The following is an 8073-nucleotide window of genomic DNA, read 5'->3' as shown; positions in this document are numbered from 1 at the left end:
AGGTGAAGAACATCCAATGTTTTATGTAATCAAAAGTATGCAAAAATATATGTACAGCAAAAATCTAGAAATCCAAGTAAAACGTGATGCATATGTAAATAAATGCAATTATATGTATACAAATAATGACATTTCATCCTTAAAATTATTAATCACATAAACTTGACACCCTGTCCTCAAAAGGTATTTATGAGGTGTTGTCCAACACATTATTTAGTCTAGAGCACCCTCTAGTGGTGTCTTGACAGACTACAGAACTGACACCCCTCTCTTCTTTATTTGTGTAACCTACTGCAGATATATTTGTGAATAATGTCTAGTTTTCGACCAATAAGTCCTGTTTTTCTTGTAGGATATTTATTTTTTATCTTATTTTCTTCTCTCGCATCATTTTTTCATTGTATTCTCATGTTGTATTAGGTCATTTTAGTTCTTGAGTATTGACATCTCTAAAGCCCTCTGTGACACTGACTATACAAAAGACGATACCAACTTCGTTTGGTTTGAATGTGCTTTTGCATTCCAATGCATTGGCACACACAATCCAGGTGGATGCAGCATTGAGTAAATATTCACAATTATCCCTATACCAATGGTCTCAATTAGCTCCAAAACACAAACACCAATATAAATGTATTGTTTTCTTTCTTTCTTTATTCAAAAGGATCCAATGGCACATTCAATGATGGTGAATTGGATGTTTTTACTAACTGTATAAACCAAATCACCGATCATCATAATATTGTTATCGGTCTTGTTGTTATAGGGCCAGATAGTATTGTTCCCCATGTTGAGTAAATGTAGGCCACATCATATGTTTAAAGTGACGAAATAGTCGATTAGCAACATAAAGCATGCATTCATTCCTCTTAACACAAAACTATATGAAAAATAATTTTTGTAATACAAGAGTCATTTAAAGACGATTCTGTATACAATACTTAAACGTAGGACAGCGTACATTTTCTATAATAGATGGTAAAGTCGTCTGATGTTGATAATAATCGGGATGTTATTAGTGATAGGGTTAGGGTTATTATAAAATATGACGCCTATTTTTGGATCAATATATCAATAGACCGTCCTCTTGCAATTACAGATATTTATTAACAGCAATATGCACTATATCTATGACATGCTGTTAATTATAATAATAATCGTATCTGTAAAAATGATCATCATGCTATTTGCAGTAATAACAATGTGAAGCTGTAAAAGTTAATTAAGGACGGGAACTAGTTTAAATGTGATTTCATTTGTCCTGATTGTGTGGTGCATGAATTCATCTTCAACGTGCTCCGGCTGGCATTGGAAGTAGTTCCGGTGGTTTGGCTAGAGAGGAGAGAGCGGAGTAGGGAGACCCGGGATCCTGTTGTTGAACGAGCAAATCAGAATAGCGGGTCAAGTCTCACAACCCAACGGACTCAACTGACCACAGCATTGATCTACCTGACGGTGTAACGAGTCATGCACCGAAAGTGACAGCTCTAGATTCAAGTTTAAAAGCCTCTTCCAAGAAGGAATTTTTCAAGTGCAGTTGTGGAACCGCTGAACCTCCGTACATTTTGAACCTGTTTGCAGCCATCCACTGGGTAAGTAGTCTCAGCAAAAGAATTTGGGAATGTCAGTAAGCAATGCTCGGAGAAAAAAAATCATACTGACAGGCAAATACACGTTTATGAGTTCTGGGATTGAGTTGCAAACAGGTCTTGACAGGTTTCCTGTTTGTCATTGCTGTCTGTGCCCAGACAGCTCATGGACATAATGGTTGAACTTCTATAACTTGGCATCAGACTATTGATGTTATTTTTTTTGTAAATCGGTAACACAATGTAGTATTTGCATAGTAGCCTACCGTATACCAAATTAGAAATGCGGCTATTGGTCTGTTCGTGTTCTCTAACGAATAACGGACATTTGTCGGTACATCGAATATAATGGACCAGATTAAGACAGCATGGGCGGGATACAGCCTAACTTTTGAAGTGTGGCCACTGAAGCTCATTGCTGTCATTAGCGACCTAACAAATTCCAGCATTTGTCTGTGCCCCAATCAAATCTTGACAGTAAGTTGTCAAAAGTAGCATTTTAATTTCTTCGACGACATTGATTTAGAGCGATTTAGGGTAGATAGTCTGTTAAAGTTTTCAAGAATTAGCCCATCTCAAACTGGAGGTGCGCTTTTTATGGTTGGTGACATCAGCTGGGTTAGTGTAAAAAAAAAAAAAAAAAGATGACATTAACTGACAACGTTTAATTACTAAACCCGGTTTTGATAATCAGGTATGGTACAGAGTCCACAATGAAGTGTTGAAGCTTCTCGTTATCAGGCAAAAACCTATCACAAGTGTATGCCCATGCCAGCACATTCTCATCTAAAACTGCAAGGGTGAGATTGAGCTCGTGAAAGACTGTGGGGCTGGTAGCATGAATGCAAACTCCTCTACCCATGAAGTGGACAAGAGTCAAGTCTGTCCAAGGGTAAGGTTCCTCACCTGTTTCCTTTTCTGTCTGAGTTTTTACTAACATCCTACATCAATTTGAGGTTTTGTTTACAACTCAATTGACACCATTTTGGGAATAAACAGGATCTTAATGAACGAACCAAACCTTCTCATAAGTACCGATTATATTCTGCCACAAAGCTTCTCCTGGTCAAAATGACCCCATCACTGTTGTGTCTATTAAAAGATCTCAAGACATTGAATAGCTGTATTGAAGATACCCAGTACTTGTAACAGCACCTCAAAGGGTGTCAAGCAACTTCCAATACCAATATTCCTTTCTGAAGAGAGTCCTAGTTCCCAATTTGATACGAATATCTTCTTCCCATCAAGATGAGATCTGCCTTAGCAGCCTTTTCTCATCATTATTTGTGCAGAGATTTACGTTCGCTCTTAAATGGTGTTGATTGAGGGTAATTTGGCTTTTTAATTGCAGAACAGCTGCCACACTCTCTACTGATTGCCATTGTAGACATTCTCAATAGATCACTCATAGACCCCTTAATGCCTCATTAAAATATGTTATGCAGAATCACATTAAAATGTGCAGAGAAGGAACCCTCATAATGTTTTCTGATTTGTATTTTAATATCAGAAAGGTCGTTGTAATTACTGTCAATGTCAGCAAATGCACCACTGCTATAAAATTAGTGATTGAGCATGAGGGAACTTCAAGTGAGTGGAATTACAATTGATTCCCGGTCTTTGCAGATATACAGTATGAATTCAAATGTCTTTTTTTGTACATAAGCACTATGTAGACACAATATGAATCAATCATGTTTGCGTGGTCTTCGTTACGTCTTGTATTGAAACTAATGGTTTGTTCCTTTGACAAAACAAGATGTCACTCACTGCCTTCAGTCCAGTAAGAGCTTCTATTTCAGTCAGCTGTACACCCAGCAGTAACGGTCACTTGTATTATCCAGGGAATTACAGTAATCTCTCACATAGCATGTTCATGAATATTACAGCCCTAGCATGATACCAATTTCATTGTTTATAATTTCAGCTCTTTTTCTGCCTGAAAGCATGACTAAACAAGACCCTTGTTAAAGTGATTATTTAAATGACCCACCATTAGATGGGGTAACCAGACCCCTTGCAGATGGATGGACACTAGACCGACTGTGAGTGCTTTTAACTTCTTTATTCAGCTTGGCCTGCTCCCTACATGGTGCCTCTAACCAACAGTGGAAGTTCTTGGAGTTGAATTCCCCTTTTTAAAAATGAAATATATTCTTGATTCAGTTTGAATACGATTTATGGGGTTTTGATGTTAGAACAAAATGTGATTCAACCAATTTTTGCACACACTACTACTACAGTAGAGTAGTTTCAGATTTATAATTGTGGCAAGCTTGCTCATTAATCCAAATAATTCCTTCAATGAATCTGACAGTTGGAGTACAAGCTGCAGTGCAAATTCTGAAGTTATAGAGAATTTGTGAGAGATGAGGGATCTAGGATAAACATTTCTGTAGAACGATTCAGACATATTATGCTGCTGCCATTCATAGTTTAAGCTCTCTTGTGTGATTTTCAGGTAAAGCCTCAGTCTTAAGGACTTACTGCTTTATTGCACCCAAGTATTTATGTTATAATGAGTAGCAATTGTTAGACAATTTGTATGTAAAACAACGTAATTATAAATAACTATCAAAAAGCTGGAATACGTGAATAAAAAATGTAAATTACTCCCTATTATAAAGTGCAACACAACCTAAGCTGTTCCTTCAAGCCGTCGGTCTCTAGGTTTTGGGGGCTTGTTACATTATTAATGCTTTTCACAAGCCAAACTTTTTCAGTTGGCGCAGTTGGGCGCTTTAATCTATTTTTGCTGTAAATTAATGAATTTTTAAAGAGGAATACTCCTTGCAGAATACAGCTGGATCTGGGAATGCGGTTTCGGTCTTGGTGACGCAGAGCTTTAGCTTCTCTACTGTGCTAAGTTCACAAACAGCATCCTTCCCTCCCCAGAGACCCTTCTCAGGGGGAGTGTCAGAATGCTGCACTCCCATATTTTATTTATGACAAAATACGCCTTTTTTAACATTGCCGTTCGCAAGATCTCAGTTTTGAGGATGGCTGTTCCTGGTTGTTAGTGGTAGCCTACACGTCTGTGAGTGGTTGGCCTTGGCCCTCTTCGTCTTGTTTCAAGATGTCACGTTCAGAGTCGACCGCGTACGGTGTTTCCTTCAGGTTGTCTTGGGATAGGCTAAAGCTTTCCATTATGACATCAGTCAGTTCCTATTGCGGTTCTGAGAACCGGTGCAGCCTGATCTCAGCTGTTCCCAGTGGGTCTGTTCGGTCCTAGCTGCTGTTGGGATTGGAAGGGCCTCGCACCGTGTATACCATGCTGCCCTGAGAGCACAGCAGTGCGTTCACATCAATGCGCGATCCAGGTGAAAATGTGGGTCAAGACGTGGTTGCGTGCGTCTTGGATCCAGCCCTCAGAGAGTAAACAGGATAACATCAAAGACACACTATGGTAATGTCTATTTAAGAGGGCTTCAATAAACTTCATTGAGAGATGAGCAGAAGAAGCATCCACCCAAATATGAGCAGCTGCATTTGCTTCAATATGGTAGAACTGGGCTTTTTGCAACCATAAGTTGTGTCGCATTGAAGTGGAAAGTAATTACAACTCTTGCTTTGGCTTTTTGGACCCTTTTCTCTCCTCTTTTTAATGCCCGGTTCTCCCAGACATGACAGCTTTCGGTACGCCGCCAGGCTTCTTTTGACACATTAGCCTTCCCACATGACACAGGCCCTACCCAGAATCCTTCTCAACCCCCGAGCTCGACACCCTCTGGGAGGCGTGTATTTTGTCATTATTTTGTCTTCCTCTGAAAATATTTTGATACCATCCTTTCTTGCTCTCTTCCACACACACTCTTTCTCGCCCTCTCTCTCTCTCACTCTTTCTTTCGCTCTCTCTCTTGCTCCCTTTCCACTCCATTCAGAGTTCTCTATTAAAATGCAGAACTGCAAAGCCCCTCTCAGTCTAAAAGCCTGTGAGCAGCAGGGGGCTGTTAGCTGTTAGTGATGCATTCAGCTGAGTGAGTGCATCACAGCTACAAAGTCTAATGGGTGAATACATTCAATCACACACAAGCCACACCGAAACTCTTTTAAAGGGTCAATATGCCCAGTTATGAAAGCCTTGTGCCCAGTGTAGAGAGTGCTGTGTCTGTAGACTGACTAGGCTTTGAATAATGCGTTCACACTGTAATTTTTCAGCCGGTTCAAGTCTAAGTCGCCACTCTCTGTGTTATGCTAATGCATATAATCTTTTCCTTGAAGTGTAAACTAATCAGTGCTCGTACAGAACTTCTGAAAGTCTCATCGCTGTTTAAGTCCGGTGGCGCTTGGCCCTTGATGACACAGTGGCAAGAGGTGAACGAGAGATCCTCAAACCTCGCATCAAAGACATTCTGTTTTCTGAACAAATGTGTTAAATAGTCAGGTCAGAGTCAGGTGGCTGAGCGGTTAGGGAATCGGGCTAGTAATTAGAAGGTTGCCAGTTCGATTCCCGGCCGTGCAAATTACGTTGTGTCCTTGGGCAAGGCACTTCACCCAACTTGCTTCGGGGGGGAATGTCCCTGTACTTACTGTAAGTCGTTCTGGATAAGAGTGTCTGCTAAATGTAAATAATGACGAGAGCGGGCGTTTATTCACTAATCAAATCAAATTGTATTTGTATAGTCCTTTTTACAAACAATGTCACTACAAATATTTAGTAACTAACTGTTACTAACTGTCCAGGAAATACTGACCTGAGGATCCACCTTCCTTCCCTCCTGCCTCAGGACCGTGGGCCTACTGCTTGTGTTTCTGTTCCCTCTCAGGGAACAGGAGTTAAAGACTGCAGTGTGCTACTGCTTGTGTTTCTGTTCCCTCTCAGGGAACAGGAGTTAAAGACTGCAGTGTGACTTGCGATTGTAGTTGGTTGGAAGACACCAAAACAATGCATTCAAATGGTGTCTCATAGTCCTTCTGCAAGGAGACGGATTCACCGAGCAGTAGTGCGGTATACAGGGCTCGACGTCATGTGACGAGGAACCAGGAAGGGGGGAGTCAGAAGGAAGCATGGTCAACGCGGCACCTGTAATACGCGTGACTGGAAGAAACTTTAAGAAATAAGTTACAAGTTGTTATATCTTTGTCATCGTGAGTTTCCTGAGCAACAAGAAACACAACAAGTAGCATTTTTAACAGTAATATTTGGAATCTTTTTTTATTTTTTTTATCTGAAGCTCTCAGTTTTCTCTTGGGCTGTATCTTGAAGGCTCACAGCACGTAAGCTCTGCGTTTCTTTCATCAATTCATTTGAAAGCTTTTAATTACTGTAGTTGATTAGCATTTGTTAATGAGTGCATTGGTGGTCCTTGCGTGAAGTCATCTCTCTGTGAAATGCCAGAGTCCCTGACTCCTTGTGTCTCACCTGGAATGATCAAGCTCCCAGGTGGACCTTTCGTTGTGACACTGACTGTGGTTGTGGCCAAACTTTGTTTCTTGTTTCATATCTGTGGTTAACAAATGTCTGCGTTTAGGCATGAACACACAATCCACAATTCAGAGGCTTCAAAACGGTGGAAGGCCACCACACGAAGCTCCTCATTAACTGTAATATTTAAGTCCTCCAGAACACACAAGCTTGGGCTTTCTTCTGCGGACGCGAACAAGGCAAAGAAGAGCAGCAACTATACAAACACTTAACGGCAACAATAGGCGCAGAGCTCGCAGGTATGCTGGGATTGTAGCAGTCGCTGAGGGACCAGTTGACTGGGTAAGCTCCGTCTGCCGGTACCACGTCCTTCCCCAGCAGCAGAGTCATGCCCTGTCTCTCTGCTTGCTTCCATTAGTCATGCCAGCCCTGCGCTAGGCTAACACCGGCGCTACCGCTAGCTACCGCAACTGTGCGGCCCACGCTGCAGAGCTCCCGACAACAACAACAATAACAGCCATAGAAGAAGCAGGACAGCAGGTCGGGGCTTGTGGCAGGCTGATTTGCAGCTCAAGCCTCCCCTTAATGAGGGGAAAATAAGAACTTGTTGTTGTGTGTTGTTTTTTTTTTCTTCTCTCCCTCCCCCTCTCCCTCCACCACCTTCCCCTCAGCCAAAAGGTGGACTAATTAAGATGGCTGCCTGGGATGGGGGGGGGGGGGGGGGGGGGGGGTGGTAGGCTCCGGCTTCTCCCAGAGTGCCAGGGCCTCGAGGAAGAGAAGGGGGTGGTGGCACAAAAGCTATACTAGGCATTTTGCCCCCTTCCTCCCTCCTTCCTCTCCTCCCCCCCCCCTTCTCCAGCCTGTTTGGCTTTATGAGTGTGTGCTAAACATTTGTTTTTTCAACTTGTAATTAAGCCGGTTTGCTGGTTTGCAGGAATATTTCCCAGTTTTTATTTTGTGCATTTTCTTTCTCTCAAGGGAGATCGGTAGAGAGCAGACAGTTTGTATTCCTAGTGGACAGTCTCATTGAAGTTGCGCTAGACGCTACGGTGCATGTGAATGTGTGGGATGGTGAATTCTTTTCAGTTAAAGGATGCTTGAAGGTTATCTTGTGGGATC

This window comes from Osmerus mordax, chromosome 7 (genome assembly GCF_038355195.1).
Source record: "Osmerus mordax isolate fOsmMor3 chromosome 7, fOsmMor3.pri, whole genome shotgun sequence".
NCBI classification, from domain to species: Eukaryota; Metazoa; Chordata; class Actinopteri; order Osmeriformes; family Osmeridae; genus Osmerus; species Osmerus mordax.
This window is presented reverse-complemented; position numbering follows the sequence as displayed.